Here is a 17360-nt window from a genome sequence, read left to right on the forward strand (position 1 = left end):
TCTTTACATTGAGCTGTAATCCGTACTGAAGGCTGCCGTCCTTGATCTTGATTAGCAAGTGCTTTTAGTCTTCTTCACTTTCAGCAAGCAAGGTGTGTCCTCTGAATATTGCAGGCTGTTAATAAGCCTTCTTCCAATCCTGATGCCACATTCTTCTTCATATAATCCAGCTTCTCCAGTTATTTGCTCAGAATTACTGAGCAACTTTTAAAATTATTATTATCTGGTTCCCACCATCTAACATTGTGATTGAATTGGAACTGGATATAACCTAGGGATTGAGAACCGTTGTTCTATAATCTAGGCCAAAGAAACACTTATAATCTATAAGCAATTGTTATTAACTAGAGCGCTGGATGCAGAGTGGTGACTTGTTGGGCTGCTGACCATAAGGTCAGCAGTTCAAAACCACCAGCTGCTCCTCCGGAGAAAAGCATGGTGTTTTATTCCTGTTAAAAGCTGCAGCCTCCGAAACCGACAGGGGCAGTTCTAGTCTGTTCTAAAGGATTGCTCTGAGTCCGCATCCGCTGAATGACAGTGAGTTTGATCTCTCCATTCTCCAGAGAATTAAAAAATGGAAACTGTTAAATGCTCAGCTACTTAACCAAAAAATTCTAACCCACTGGCCACTCAACGGGGAAAATAGGATGCAGTCTGCTTCCAGAAAGAGTAAGGTCTTGGAAACCATGTACAGAAATTCTACTCTGCCCTGTTGGGTTGATATATGTCAGAATTGACACAAAGGCAATGAGGTTTGGGTTAGGAAACTAGGAAATTAATCCAGAGGATATTTTCAGTGTCTTTCCAGTGGTGAATGTTTTTTATGTTGGGGAGCATATTTCTGTTCTGCATTAGGGCCCTTAAGTTTGTCTCTCTTTTTTTATTGATGATCCTGATTGTTCTAGGTTTGATATTTAGGTCTTTATTCCACTTGAGTTTGTTTTTGCACATGGTGTGAAGTATGGAGAACATTATGCTGAGTTAGTCAATCACTAAAGGATAAACACTGTTGGTATGGGACCATGACTATAAAATAGAAAACAGCAGAAGTGATGCCCCAGGAGGTTGCTGATAGTGTCCTATAACAGAGTGACAATGATGTCTCTAAGGTGAACCAGAGACATATGTAAACCATACACGCATGAATAGATTTGGGGGGCTTATCCTTAATTCTAGCCCCATTCTAAGAACAGTTAGTTCCTAGGACATGGCCCTGCTGAATGCTCACCCTCATGAAGAGATGCCTAAAATATGGGTGTGATAGCTAAGTGTGGTGAAGAAACTAGATGATGCCCAGTTATCTAAAAGAGTAATAGCTAAGGTCTTAAAGACTTGTTTTCAAACAACCAGCCATTTAAGTGAGTCCACGTGGAGGAAGCACACTAGCTTGTATATAATGGTAAAGAATTGAATCCAAATTTAAAGGAGAGAATGGTATCAAAAACTTAAAGTGTGACCATCCAGTTTGCAGATGACAGTAGAAGCCCAAAACCCATTTGCAGGATCTACACATAGATTAAGCTTCCAATTAATTCCCTCTGATCATGGTTGATGGATATTAATTTCCCTGTTATGGGACAGAGAGCATTTTAAAGTTGATTATGGCAGGCATAGTTAGGTTAAAATGTAATAGATTATCATTTGATCTTCCTTTTGGCCCATTTTAAGATTGTTTGTTTTGTTTTCTTTTTAGTGAAGGTCAACTCTATTTCGATTAAGCCCCTGATGAATCTCCTGACGGTAGATCAGGGATGTGGACAGCCTTGCTATCATGGAGAATGCACTGGAATGTGGATTGTTGCAGACGAAGTTAGGTGAAAACTTAACCCCTTATCCTTTGACCTCCAATTTTAAATTTGTTCTAGTTTTAGTATTTTTTGTTCTTTTTTTCTACTGAGATTGTATCTGTTTTACTTTGTTATTGTTAGTTTATGGCTTTGGGATACTTTTTTATTTTCCTCTATATGAAATCCAGGATAGATAACTCTACAGAGAGAGTAACTGGAGCGATGATTCTTTGGGATTATGGTAAGGGAGATGGAGGGGAAATGGGGAGCAAATACAATGAGCACAAAAATGAAAACTGGTCTAAGACTGGTTGTGATGCTGCTGCTAGTCCAACTCTTGTGGCTGTGATGGAACTGCTGAATTGTGTGGTTTGTGATTTATATGCCAAGAGAACTGTTGGAGTGGAGAAGGAAAAGGCATGGAGGAATAGGCAGCCCTACAACTTGGTAATCAGGAAACCAAGCATGAAAGGTTGAAAGGAATTTGTGCTCAAAGACTTTCCGTCTGCCTGCCTTTTGACTTACAAGTAATGAGACCATGAACACGTGACCTTACAATGGCTAACCAATCAGTAAAAGAAAGTCTTGCTAAACTCAAACAATGAAGGCATTGTGAACTTAGAGAACACATGGGGGGAACAGCCAGACACTTCCCAGGTCTGGTCCCAATCAGTGGACCAGGTTACCCCTTTTAAAACTCTAGCAATCCTGGGCAGTGTTTATTTTTAAGAAGGTGTCGTGCACTTGACAGTTTGCCTTGAAGCAAAGAACTAAAACACACCTATCCCCATCCCAATTCTCTGACATTTTGCATTGAGGAAAACTTTGGAAGTAATTCTCAAGTGTCTCCTACAATAGGGGTCTTGGGGCCACAGGCACATCTGTGGTGCTTTCCACAGGCCACTCCACAACTATATGGATAAACCTTAGTGCCCTGCAACAACAAGGCCACACAAAGGACGGCCACTGACACTCCCAACAAATGTGAAAACCCAGAGGAAATGGGCACATTTCTAGAAATGTACCACAGAAATCAACACACGCTGATGTAGAAAACCTCAACAGGCCCATAACAGAAGAAAAATATAAAGAGCAACTCATTAAAATACTTCCACACAAAAAAAAGTCCAGGGCCAGATGGTTTCACCAGGGAATTCAAGCAAGCCTTCCGAGAAGAACTGACAACAATCCTACACAAACTCTTCCAGATTAAAGGAAAACAAACTTCCAAACTCATTACATGAAGCATAACGCTTCTAAGGAAACCAGGCAAAGACATTACCAACATAGAAAACTATAGACCAATATCCCTTATGCATATATTCTCAACAAGTTCCTGGGAGATATATATATATATATATATATTCATGATCATGGGACTCATACCTGTAAACAGGATGGTTCCACAATAGAAAAACAATCAATTCCATCCATCCTATAACCACATGATCATAACAGTTGATGCAAAAATGATGAAACTAGGGAACACCGTGGCATGAGTGGACCTGGAGAAAATGATGCTGAATGAAATGAATCACAAAAGGACAAACATATGAGACCACTGTTATAAACAAGGGGAAAAAGACAAAGACTTCCATACCAAAGGGAACAGACATTGGAGATTGGGGGGGCTGGGGGCGTGTGCCAGGGGGAGCAAGGGCAGACAAGGGAAGGAAGATAAAACAATAGACTACAGGGATGACATGTATTGATTCACTTGGGTGAATGGGAAGATAGTAATTCCCAAGAGAGAGAAGAGAAATCAAAGGAGGGAAGAGGGTAAACTGGGGTTGGGGGTGGGGTGGAATTGATAAGTAGTTTAAACTGTTTAATTCAAAATTAATTATCTGAAATGGAAAAGCCCCACTTAATTCATACTTTTTCCATTTTTTTTTAAAAAAAGAAAGGGACTAACTGCAAGATACCTTATCTCATTCATGTACAAAGTCTTGATCCAGCCTAGGGGGTGCCAAGCTTTTGAGATGGAAGAGCTAATCCTGTCCACTCACAACAAGTTAAAATTAGTTGAGAGTTATAAATATGTTTGTTACAAACAAATGAAATCATTATCTGAACAACCTCTTTTAAATTGTCTGCATTTTACCTCAGAGCCATATGTATGTACCGAAAGAGCTCCATATGGCTTAAGAGCCACTGTTTGCCAACCGCTGGCCTAGCCACAGAGAGTACGGGCAACAGTGGGGAATTGAGGTCACAGGTAAGCAGCGGCTGAAGGGTGTCAGGTGAAGGTTAAAGGTTTTAAGGAGCTCTTTGAAGGGAGGCAGGCAGCCAGACAAAAGGAAGAGGATCTTGTAGGCCTTCGGGGCTGGGGTGGATGGAGAATGAACAGAGGTCCCCACCAGAGATGGGAGGCTGCAACCAGTGAGAAATTTCAACCACCACCTTCACAGAATGTGATAGGGGAGCCCACCCTGTACATGTATCTCGATACCCATCAGGAGTGGTGAGCAACGGGAGGTGGTTAGGCACCAGTACTGTGATGCTGTGGTTCTGCACCTGACACTTCCCATGCCAGAATGCTAAAAATAGACATGTCACATATGGCACACAACTCCTGGGTGATGAGTAACCCCAAATTATGATTAAACCTAAATTTCCAATAATTGTCCCAATGACTGTCTATAGTAAAACCACATTCCAAAAAAATGCCCTTCCCAGATGGCTTCACAGGACAATTCTACTAAGCATTCAGGGAAGAACTGACACCAATCCAGTACAAATTCTTCCAGAACATAGGAAAAGAGGGGAAACTCCCAAACTCTTTCTGTGAAGCTAGTATAACTCTGTTAGCTAAAGCGGGCAAAGATGCCACAAGAATTGAGAACTATAGACCAATATCCCGAATGAACATTGATGCAAAAATCCTTAACAAAATACTGGCCAATAGAATACAAAAGCATATTAAAAAAATAATTCACCATGACCAAGTGGGATTCATACCAGGGATGCAGGGATGGTTCAACATACGAAAGACCATCAGCATTATTCACCACATTGGCAGGAAAAATTATAAGAACCACATGATATTATCAATAGATGTGGAAAAAGCATTCGACAACATCCAACACGCATTCCTGTTTAAGACACTCAAGAAGATAGAAATAGAAGGAAAACTCCTCAATATTATACAGGCCATATATGAAAAACCAATAGCTAACGTGGTAGTTAATGGAGAAAAGACCAAAGCAATTCCACTGAAAAAGGGGATCAGACAAGGATGCCCCTTGTCCCCACTCCTATTTAACATTGTACTGGAGGTCCTAGCTAACAACACAAGTTAAGGAAAGATATTAAAGGTATTCAGCTGGGGAAGGAAGAGGTGAAATTATCATTATTCACAGATGATATGATTCTACATATTGAAGATCCCTTAGACTCCACAAGCAGAGTGTTGGAAGCAATAGAGGAATATGGAAGAGTGGCAGGATACAAAAGCAACAAACAGAAGTCTATTGCTCTGCTCTACACATCAGACAAGTTCACAGAAGAGACTATTGAAAAGGCAGTGCCCTTTCCAATATCCAAGCACAAATGGAAATACCTAGGGATAAACCTGACTAAAAAACCAAAAGATATGTATGAGGAAAATTATAGAACACGGATTCAAGAAATCAGGAGTGACCTCAACAAATGGAAGAATATCCCATGCTCCTCGATTGGCAGACTCAATATAGTAAAAATGACAGTTCTGCCCATGGCACTATATAAGTTCAATGCTATCCCGATAAGAATCCCACCATCCTTCTTCAAAGAATTGGAAAAACAGATTACCAACTTCATATAGAAGGGGAAGAAGCCCAGAATTAGCAGAGAACTCCTCAAGAAGGACAAAGTAGGAGGGCTTGCTCTACCTGATTTTAGCACATACTATACGGTGACAGTAGTAAAAACAGTATGGTACTGGCATAATGACAGATATTCAGACCAATGGAAAAGAGCTGAAGACCCAGAAATAAAAATATCAGCATACAGGCAACTGATCTTTGATAAGGACCCAAAAAATTTAAATGAGAAGCAGATGCCATCTTCAATAAATGGTGATGGAAAAATGGATATCTACCTGCAGAAAAATGAAGCAAGACCCTTACCCCACTCCATGCACAAGAATAAACTCAAGGTGGATCACAGACCTTGTGATAAAACCCAAACAATTAGGGCCATTAATGAGGAAATTGGGACAAACCTGAGAACCTTGGCACAGGGAATACACAGACTATCAGAAATAGGGAAGGATAAAAGTACAAAGGAATCACAAATATCAAGTGGGATATACCGAAGATAAGACACCTGTGCACATCGAAAGAATTTACCAAGAGAGTAATAAAAGAGCCCACCGACTGGGAAAACATCTTTAGCAATGACACATCAGACAAAGGCCTTATTACTAAAATCTACAATGTTTTGGAAGCTTACAATAAGAGATAAACTAATTCCCACTGAGGAGGAGGGCAAAGGACAGAAGTTTCACAGAGTCTGCAATCCGAATGGCCAATAAACATGAGAAAATGTTCCTGATCATTAACCATAAGAGAAATGCAAATCAAAACAATGAAGAGATACCACCTAACACCCTCAAAGATAGCCCAATTCAAAAAATCAGAAAGTAACAAGTGTTGGAGGGGCTGTGGTGAGGTAGGAACTCTCATCCACTGCTGGTGGACCTGTAGGTATGTACAGCCACTATGGAAATCAATTTGGCGATTTCTCAAACAGACAGAAATTATGCTAAGTGAAGTAAGCCAAGCCAAAAGGACAAATATGACGAGTCCACTGAGGTAAATTTATTTATATATATATATATATATAACAGGTAAATGCAAAAGGGACACGGGGAAAAAACTACTGTATACAAACACTCCAGGGGTGAGGTCCAGGTAGTACAGCAGGGGCCAGAACAAATCCAGGGATACATATGGTAGCCAACTAAAAAGGGGATGGAGGGAGGAAAGGGGAAAGGAAAAAAAGGTGTGTGATGGGGGAATAGAGTACGGACCCACCCAAGGGGAGGGTATTGTTTGTGTCTCCACAGGGAAAGAGGGACCAGATATAAAGCCAGGGCCAGACAAATGCAGTGTGCCTGCAAGGAGTGGGGAGCCAGTGGAGGGACCTGAGGGCTTGGCCCCATACTAGCTGTGTGGACAACTGCCCTTCCCCCCAGAAGAATTTACTTGAGAGGACAGCACTGAGGCTGCAGCTCAGGGAGAGGGGCATGTCTGATCAGAGCAAATGGGAGCAAATGAAGGGGGGGAAGAGAGTGGAGCACATCCTGGCCCATCAGGCCTGGAGGACGATATCCCTGCTCTGAACAGCCAATGGACAGAGTGGACAATATGGCTGATCCCACTATGAGACACACCATCCCTTGATGGCCCAGGGCCCTAAGGGGGACAACACTGGAGACTCAGTGTGGGGACTGTCCCAGACTGACCCTGTGACACCGAGGCAAACCACTAAAAGCATGTGGCAGAGCAACCGTGGGATCAGAGCAGGGAGCCCCCGAGGGAGTACAAAGGACAGACTCTGGGGCCAGAGCATGGTACCCCATTGGACCTGACTGAAGGACATGCCCAGAGATGAAAAATCAGACCTTGATCTATTTGCAGGTTTTTCTTTCTTTTTAAAATTTTTTTCTTTTAATTAATTTATTCTTCTATGGATAATTGGTTTCCCTTTTTGTCCTCATTGCTGTGTTCTCACTCATCACCTATCTTGCTATGGCTTGATTTTTGAGTGCATATTATTATCTCTACAGATCTATCTAGATAAAATAGACTGGATGAATAGTCTGGAGGACAAAACAATGGGACCAATGATTCTGGGGTACATGGGAGAGGGGGGGTGTGAGGGTAAGGAGGTGGTGTTGACCAACCCAGGGACAGGGGAGCAACAAGTGATCCAAAATCAGTGGCAAGGAGGGTGTGAGAATCCTGGTAGAAATTACTGAGAGAAATTACTGAAACCCAAAAGAAGGCTGAGCATGATAGTGGGACAAGAGGAAAGTCAAAGGAAATAGAGGAAGGTGACAAAGGGCATTTATAGAGGTCTAAAGACTGGAATGTACATATGTAAATATGTTTATATAAGAGTGTGGGAAAACAGATCTATGTGCATATATTTATAGGTTTTGTATTAAGGCAGCAGATGGACATTGGGTCTCCACTCAAGCACTTACTCAATGCAAGAACATATTGTTCTATTAAGTTGGCATTCCAGGATGCACACCTTCCCAACCGACACGATTGCTGAAGACAAATGTGTGCATAAGCAAATGTTGTGAAAAAAGCTGGTGGTGCCCGGTTATCAAAAGATATAGCATCTGGAGTCTTTAAAGCTTGAAGATAAACAAGCGGCCATCTAGCTGAGAAGCATCAAAGCCCACATGGAAGAAGCACACCAGCCTGACTGACCATGAGGTGTAGAAGGGATCAGTTATCAGACATCAAAGAACTAAAAATCATATCAGTGGGTGCCCATCTTTTTGATATGAGCACTGAAGACTAACGTGTGCATAAGCAAATGTGGTGAAGAAAGCTGATGGTGCCCGGCTATCGAAAGATATAGGTTCTGGGGTCTTAAAGGCTTGAAAATAAATAAGTGGCCATCTAGTTCAGTGGCAACAAAGCCCACAAGGAAGAAAAACACCAACCTGTGTGACCACGAGCTGTCGAAGGGATCAGTTATCAGGCATCAAAGAACATAAAATCATATCATTGTAAATGTGAGTGAGTGCAGAGTGGAAACTCAAAGCCCATCTATAGGCAACTGGACACCCCCTTACTGAAGGGTTGTGAGGAGGAGATGAGCCAGTCAGAGTGCAGGGTAGCAACGATAAAACATATAACTTTCCTCTAGTTCCTAAATGCTTCATTCCCTACCCCCAACCCCCACTATCATGATCCCAATTCTACCTTACAAATCTGGCTAGACCAGAGGATGTACACTGGTACAGATAGCAACTGGAATCACAGGGAATCCAGGACAGATGACTCCTTCAGGACCAGTGGTGAGAGTGGCAATTCCTGGAGGGTGGAGGAAATGTGGGCTAGAAAGGGGGAACCAATTACAAGAATCTACATATAGCCTCCTCCCTGTGGGATGGAGAGCAGAGATGAGTGTGGGGGGAAAACAACAGACAGTGTAACATATGACAAAATAATAATAATTTATGAATTATGAAGGGTTCATGAGGAAGGGGAGCGGGTAGGGAGGGGAAATGAGCAGGCAATATTAAGGGCTCAAGTAGAAGGCAAATGTTTTGAGAATGATGATGGCAATAAATGTACATATGTGCTTGACACATGGATGTATGAATGGATTGTGATAAAAGCTGTATGAGCCCCCAATAAAATGATTTATTTTAAAACTCATATATCATATGATTCAATTATTCTAGCATATGAAAGAGTTGTAGAGTCATCACCACAATCAATTTTAGAACATTTTCTTCTTGTTGAACTCATTCTTATTAGCTCCCCATACATTACCACCACCACTCCAGCCTCCTTTGCCACACCTCCAAGAAACCATTCATCCAGGTGCTGTCTCTAGAGATTTACCTATCCTGGATTGCATACACTGAAAAACATATGAAACATTGCTTTGAATAACAAAGCAAAACAAGAACTTTGGTTAGTCTCCATGAGATGACCCATATAAAGCATTGAGCACAGTACCGAGACACATCATCAGAGCTCTTTGTTTAGACTGACTGTACCATCAGTGTTAATGTGCAAGACTCTGATGTCTCACATGGTGCCAAAGCAACCTGGGCCACATTTCAGGCTGGGGGAGTTAGAAACAAAATGATTCCCACTAAAGATAAACCAACAAGTGGGAGATCAAGGAACAAGCTGGAACAGTAGGAGATCAGAAGATATGCTCAGAGGACCCTTCAACACTACTGCTACCCACATTTGTAGCATCTCAAACCTCCATACCTGCTCCACAATCCCTTCTCAAACCTGGTTATACCATCTACTCACCAAAATGACAAATTGCTATCCTATGGAGATTATCCCCCAAACCAGGCAAGTTCTGGGGTGTCTGTGTCCAAGTACACTCACATATATTTGTTCTTTGCTGTCATCAAGCTGACCCCCAGACTCCTGTGGACCTCATGCACAATGGAATGAAATGCTGCCCAGGACTGCACTATCTCCTGGATCAGATGGATATTGAACTGTCCATATAAATGTGTGCATGCTACGCCCCTAGCCATGCATAGAACATTCATATAGACTCAGGGGTAAGCATCTACGAACCATGCATGAATAAATATTATACACACACACACACACACACACCTTTGTAACTCTCTAAAGTCTCTAGCCACATCTACTATTCCACTCTAGTTTTTATATCATTCATTTCAACTGATTTCTCTCTCTCTTCTCGGGTCATTGTTGCCCTGGTTCAGAATGACTTAATCAGCAAAACTGGGCCACACAGTCTCACCAGGTTCCTACTATGAGTAATCTAGAGATTTACATATGCATACAACAGGTATGAATACTGGGGAAACATAGTGGAGCACAGAATTTGAAGTCAGGACAGCTGTCTTGAAATTCAGCTTTACTTCTTGATGTTTAATCGTAAGCAAGTTAATCATTCATTGTGAGTCTCAATTTCCTCAAATCTAAAATGTGAAACATTCTACCTTATGGGATGTTATGATTATCCAATTGATGTAGATATGATAAAAAGTATATCATATATATATATGTGTGTATATATATATATATATATATATAGAGAGAGAGAGAGAGAGAGAGAGAGAGATTCTGCTCTAAAAACTCAAGCCATGATAGATCAGAATAAATGTCATCCTTCAGTTTAAACTGCCAGGGGAGTAGAAATTAGAAGGAATAGAGTTGAAGAGCAAGGCCATTTAGAAACTCAACCATTTGCCCTTGAGAAGTCCTAGGGACGCCATGCCAGAAAAGGCATCCCTTGCCCAGGAACAGTGTAGGTGAACACGCAACTCGTCTCCTCTTCCCTCACAGCCGCTGGTTTACCAGAGCGTAGACAAGGCCAACAAAGACCCAAGAGTAGTTGGGTTTATAAGCTTTGTGATAAACAGCCTCTAAGACAGGTTCCAATGATACTTTCTTCCGATATTCATACCCCTGTAGACTCCCCAACCTCTGACAACACACAAAATGTATTGCTCTTAGTTAACATGGAGTTGGTTTCAATTCATAGCAATGCGGAGTCCAGTAAAATAGAACACTGCCTGCTCCTATACCATCCTCACAAAAGTCGCTGTGTGTCCGTCCATTATTACAGCCACTCAGTCATGCCATCCCATTGAGCGTCTTCCTCTTCTTCACTGACCCTCTTCCAAGCACGATGCCCTTTCCCAAGGGCTGGTCCCTCCTGATAACATGTTCAAAGTACGTGTGATAAAAGCTGGTTATTCTTACTTTTAAGAAGCATTCTGTCTGTACTTCGCCCAAACCAGATTTTTGTTTCATTCTTTTGGAAGTCTTTGAGACAGTCAATATTTCAACGAGACCATAATTCAAAGGCACTGGTTCTTCTCTGGTCTTCTACAGTATTCTTATTCATTGTGTAGCTTTCATATTCATGTGAGGTGATTGAAACTCATGTGGCTTGAGTAAAACAGGCCTTAGTCCTCAAAATGATGTCCTCGCTCTTTAATATTTTAAAGAGAGCTTTTACAGAATGGTTGTCCAATGTAAATGTGTCCTTTGAGTTTTTTAAAAACAATTTTATTGGCACATAATCCTCATATCATACACTTCGATAGTTCAGGCTTATGAAGAGGGGTTGTGCAACCATTACACAATTGAATTTTAGATCATTTTCATCTTTCTTATACTCATTATTAGTTCTTCATTTCACCCCAAGCTTCCTGCCATAGTGCCAAGGAACCATTAACTCAGTTACCGTCTCTATAGATTTACTTATCCTGGGTGTCATTTACAGAAAAACATGCTGTTGTTGTTTTTAATCTAGCAATGATACCAAAGTGAAACAGACAAAAACTTCAGTCAAAAAGAATGTAGAAAATATTGAGAACTAGAACCATTTTTAAATGGAGAGATCAAATGATAAGGTGTTAAAATTTAACCTAACTGTATCTATAACTATCCACTTTCCAATGCACTCTGCATGATAATACAGCTGTCCATATGCCTGGTCTATGGTCAGAGGGGATTCACTGGTGACATAATCCGAGTGTATTTCTTCTTCTTCTTTTTTTTAACTGAAACAACTTTTAAATGGACCAAAAGGGAGATCAAGTAAGATATTACATTTTAACCTAACTATACCTGTCATAATTAACTTTATAATATTCTCTGTCTAGTAACAAGGCTGTTCACATCCCTCAAACATGGTCATAGAGGATTCACTAGAGGTTTATTCTACAAGTGGAACCTGAAAATGGGGGTTGGAGTTCTACTGTCATTCATTTACTTCTGCAAACAAGGTGTTCACAATTTAAGCTCTGATACTATTCCTTCCTTTGGATTTGAATAATATTATTTTCAATCCTTGGACCACACAGGCTGGTGTGTTTCTTCCATATGTATTGCGTTGACTCTTCACTTAGGTAGCTGCTTGTTTTAAGACAAGCCTTTAAGATGCCTGACACTATTCTTTCTGATAGCCGGGCACCACCTAGTTTCTTTGACACAGTTTGCTGTAGCACCTTTATCTTCAGTGCACTCTCATGAGGGTGAGCATTAAGCAGGGACATGTCATAAGAATTCATTGTTCTAGGATTGGGCCTGAAATTAAGTTCGAGCCCCAAATCCATTCACATATCTGTGTCATTTTGTGTTACAGGACATTATTAAATATTTCCCTGGGGCATAATGGTACAGAATTTAACACACAGTTGAGGAAAAGGAAGTTATAAAAGTATAACTCGTATACTCCTCCCACGCCTCTTCCATCTCTAGGGCACGATCCAATTTCTGCTTAGAGAAGGGAAAATAAAGGTAAAGCCAAACACGTAGGCCTATAAAACACCACAGGAATGAAGCAATCCTTGTCACGAAACCACCTTTGACCAGGTCATTTTTACACAAGAGACATCCTGAAGGGGCCGGAGGGATCGAAGTTGGAGTGAGAAGACAGGATATTGGCTGTGGGAAGTTTCAGAGATAAGGTTGAGCTGTTTGCCTTACACATTATTTGACAGGACTAGAAACTTAAATTCGAATGGTTTCTTTTAAGGAGCAATCCTTTTGTCCTTTCCTTTTCTTTTTGAAGGTCAAACCTTTTAAGTCCTATTAAAAGCTGAATTTTTTTAAAGCCTCCTGAAAGTCCAAATGGCTATGTGAGAGCTGCCAGTTAAAATATGAGGCCTGTCAAGGAGCTATTCAGTGCCTCCCCACAGAAGTACTGAAGCCAGGGGGATTACCACCAATCTTCCATCTCCGTCCACTCATGCACTCACATACATGAGCATTCACACACACATCAGACAAGGTCTCAGAGGTAGGCCTCCAGGGCCCATGAGCACAAGATCTAACATGGTATTTGTGAATACCATGCCTTACTTGGATTGGGGTTGCGTGCCCCATGCCTTACTTGGATTGGGATTGTTCTGATTCAAGAGGTTGGCGAGGGGCCTTTCCAGAAGGTGGACTGTCACCAAAAATGGAGACCACAAGTCAGCATGGTGTCACCTTAAGAGTGTTCCCCGAATTGTTCATCATCTCAGGACATAGGCATAGAAAACAAAATGTAAAACGTTATTGTGAATGAATGCCTGTGCCGGGCAGATTTATCTCTGCATTGAACTGACCGGTTTTCTCACACACTCTACAAGAGGAAACGCTAAACTCTTCATAAGGAAATTCCATTATCTCTTAATTCCATTTTTCCACCAACTTTTGGAAGCTCCCTCTTTAAAGGAGCCCCGGGGTGACCTGCAGGTTCGGCATCGGGTTGCTAACCACAACATCGGTGGTTCAAACCCGGCAGCCACTTCTCAAGACAAAGACTGTGCTGGGCTGCTCCCGAAAAGAGTCAGTCTTCACCTACAGACTCTCTGAGGCAGAATTCACTCAAGGCTGGCTTTCACAGCCTTAAACATATTGACTATCTACACTTCACAAAGAAGGACCTCTATGGTCTTATAAGGGCCTCTTCAAAAAAACTGGGATAATTCACCCCAATGCTTCAGCTGCCCAATTCCGAGAGCTGATATCCTAGCCCTCGTGTCGCACGCTTCCTGTATTTCCATTTCCTCCTCTAGGAAAATACCGGTTTAGGTCTGACGCTTTCTACTCTCCCTTCCAGCTCTGCCCTCCCACATGTCTCCCAAAACTCCCAGCCCGGCAGGCCCCAGTCCTGGAATGCTCTCATTTCCCAATAGCTCACCAAATGAATTCCTTATGCGCCCAACTTCTGGGTTATCTGTACGGGGAAAACACTGCGAGGCCTGACCTTCAAAGCACAGCTTGCTCTCACTGCCTGCCGCGTTTCCAGAGAGAAGCAGCTAACGTTTGCCCTCTGTGGTGGGAAATGCTACCAGCACAGCAAGCAGCTGTGGCGGGGAGACCACAACAAGCCCCTCCTGGGTGGGGAGCAGCGGAGCCTGCGCAGACGGTCTTTCCATTGGCCAAGTGGAAATTGGAGACGTAGCCGGCACCATTGCCAACTGCCATAAACCTGTTTCTGTCCTGTTGGAGTTGCAACGTGGAGCCAGAAATCTGGAAGAATTTAACACCCAGCCGATGCAGACACAGGAAAACATTGTTCAGAGTAAACACTGGAATCCTTCGCTCATCACCCGGGAATTCAGAGCCGCCAGGGTCTGAGCTCAGCGGCCTCTCCGAAAAGGCCCCGTCAAGCCTTCTGTTTCAGGGCTGAGGGTGGGTGGGGACGGGGTGGGCACGGGGGTGGCTTCCCACGCTCGGTTCCGGGTAAGACGTGGACCTGACCTGGAGGTCGGTACACAGGGCCTCTTCTTCCTTGGAAACATGGGCAGTCCTGGGTATAGCCTCCAGCCAAAGAATTCACCGTGTCCCCACAGGACCTGACCTGGACGCAGAGGCCCCATGCTGGCCCCAAACTTGTCCAAGCAGAGAGGGGCTCAGGAGGCTGTGGGACTTTCCATTTCCTTTGCGTCCGGCACGCTGTGAAGCAGTCACTTTTTTCCCTCGAAGAAGAAAAAGAAAGCAAGCTCTGTGTGCTTGGGAAGGGTGCGTGCCGCACACCAAGAGACGTGTGCGCCGGCTGGGCTGGGCTTTGGGAGCCGAGACGTCTCTGCATCTGCTTGAGGACGAACTCATTCTCTCTGCCATACGTGAACTATGTGCCAGCGACCTCCCTTACCCACCAGCTCTGGAAAGCCAAGAGAAAGGGTTCATTTGACCCAGGGATTAAGTCATAGGTCCCAGAAAGACGCCCTGCTCCCAAATGTTAAGTCACTGGTGTCACTTTGTCACTCTGCCTAAAATCCCATGCATGCAAGCACAGGATACATGGAAGACTATTAGTCACTCACACCTGGACTGGAAAGAAGGCGTAGAGTTTGGTGAAAGATGAAAAAGTAGACCATCTGTCCAGTAGCAGGGCGGGAGTGGAGTGGAAAGAGGTGGTGTTGGAGCTACAGGCCTGGTGAAGGGCAAGCCTGAACAGAACTAGTGTGAGAGGTTTGGTCAGCGTGTGGGGTGACACAGTGGCACTAACTGAAAGGGTGCTGGTTCAAACCCACCCAGAAGTCACCTCAGCAGACAGGTTTGGCCATTTACGTTCAGTGTACCGTTCTGCGGGTTTGGGTTTTGATTGGGGCTTAGGAGGAAAGCTTGGGTTAGAACAGAATGTAAGATCCTGACATTCACCCCATTCCTCAGCCCTGAGGGTTCAAAGACAGCTGGGGTAAGGTCAGGTGTGAAGTGAAGAAGTCCCCCCCATCCATTCATCCATCCACTCAGTGCATATTCATTGAGCACTGCCTACTGAGCCAGATGAACAAGAGGAATGTGGTGCTTCCTTCAGGACGCACGTGATCTACTCCAGGGATTATGGAAGCATGGTCGGTGGACCAGCAACACCTTCATCACCTGGGTACTTATAAGGAATGTAAATTACCTGGCAAAGAACTCTGGGATAGGGGCCAGTAGTCTGTGCTTTAACATATCCTCCAAGTGATTCTGACACACACTCAATTGTGGCCCAGCATGTCTTGATAATAGAGAAATGCAGAAGGTTTGGTGTGCAGAGGATAAGTTGTACAGGGAGACAAGAGTGGAAGCAGTTCCAGAGGCTGTGGGATTCAGTGCCCATGTGAATTCCCAGGAAACAACACTGGAAATGTAGACAGAGGACTTTCTTTAAGGTCATAAAAGTTGTGCAAGTGGTAACGTGCTTAGGGATTCAGAGCAGCTGTGTCAAACTGTGGTGTCGTTGGAAACTTTTGATTCTAACTTCAGTAACTCTTTCCTCCCCGCCCCCAAGCTTGTCTTCCTTGGTGACAATTCCTAAAACGTTATTTTAAAGGAATCTCCCCTCCACTCATGAGCAATCCAACAGGTGGACGTCTTTAAATTTGCAGCAATCACCTCAGCTGAGCAGTGGTGATTCCGTTTGAAGACAACTCTGAGAGGAAACCATGAGAAGGTTGCTTCATTATCTCTGTGGCTCCTCGTCATTAACTTTCCACTCGACTTTCAAGAGAGTTCCCACCCAGCCTTTTCTAAGAGATTCCATTTGTAAATAGAAAGACCACCCAATGAAGTAACTTCCATGATGCCAAACTCAACCATTGATTTTGTAAATATAGCTTCTATGTTTACACTTCTAGTGATGGATCCCTGGACAGCTTTGGTACCACTGGCATTCTTGGATCATTCTCTCCATTGATCCTGCTTCTCTCTCTCCCCTCTCCCTCTGAGAGCCCAGAAAGAAATTCATCCACCACAGCTTATCTTTGAGAAAGGGCCTCCCTACATTAAATGAGGAAGAGTCTTTTTAACGAATGGGGATAGCAAACCCAAATATATATTTACAGGAAAATGAAACATGATCCATATCTCATACTATATATAATCATAAGCACAAGTCATAAAGATCATCCATGAAAAACTAGAGACAAACTTAGGAGCCCTAATACATGGCATAAATAGATGATTAAGCATAACAGAAAACACAGAACAGCAGCAGACACCACGCAAGATGACTGGCAACTTCTAAATATTAGGCACTTATATACATCAAAAGATTTCACCACAAGACTCAAAATAGAACCCACACACTAAAAAAAAGTTTGGGATATCAGATAGGAGATTAGTCTCAAAAATACCTAGACACTTCAACAAGAAAAAGTCAAATAATCCAATTTAAAAATGGGCAGAGAGCAGGTATCGCATGCTATAGTGTCTGGGGCCTTAAAGGCTTGTAGTTAAACAATGGCCATCTAGCAGGGAAGCAGCAAAGTCCACATGGAAGAAGCACACCAGCCTGTGTGATCCTGAAGTGTCAACGGGAAGAGGTATCAGAAGTTCAAAAGTACGTATCCAAATTGATATGAAAGGCAATGGACATAGTGTAGACCCAAAGTCCATCAGCAAG

The 17360-nt window shown here is 42.8% G+C and overlaps 1 protein-coding gene across 1 annotated transcript in view; it reads right to left on the reverse strand.

Annotated features, from left to right (window-relative positions):
* The window catches only part of CDRT4 (CMT1A duplicated region transcript 4), a 28959-nt gene extending 14448 nt beyond the window's left edge, over nt 1-14511 (reverse strand). Inside the window, exon 1 of the mRNA XM_075561091.1 lies at nt 14166-14511. The gene's annotated coding sequence lies outside the window, so the exon portion shown is untranslated. The remainder of the gene's footprint in view (nt 1-14165) is intronic.
* Nucleotides 14512-17360: the final 2849 nt, after the last annotated feature.

This window comes from Tenrec ecaudatus, chromosome 10 (genome assembly GCF_050624435.1).
Source record: "Tenrec ecaudatus isolate mTenEca1 chromosome 10, mTenEca1.hap1, whole genome shotgun sequence".
Classification (NCBI taxonomy): Eukaryota; Metazoa; Chordata; class Mammalia; order Afrosoricida; family Tenrecidae; genus Tenrec; species Tenrec ecaudatus.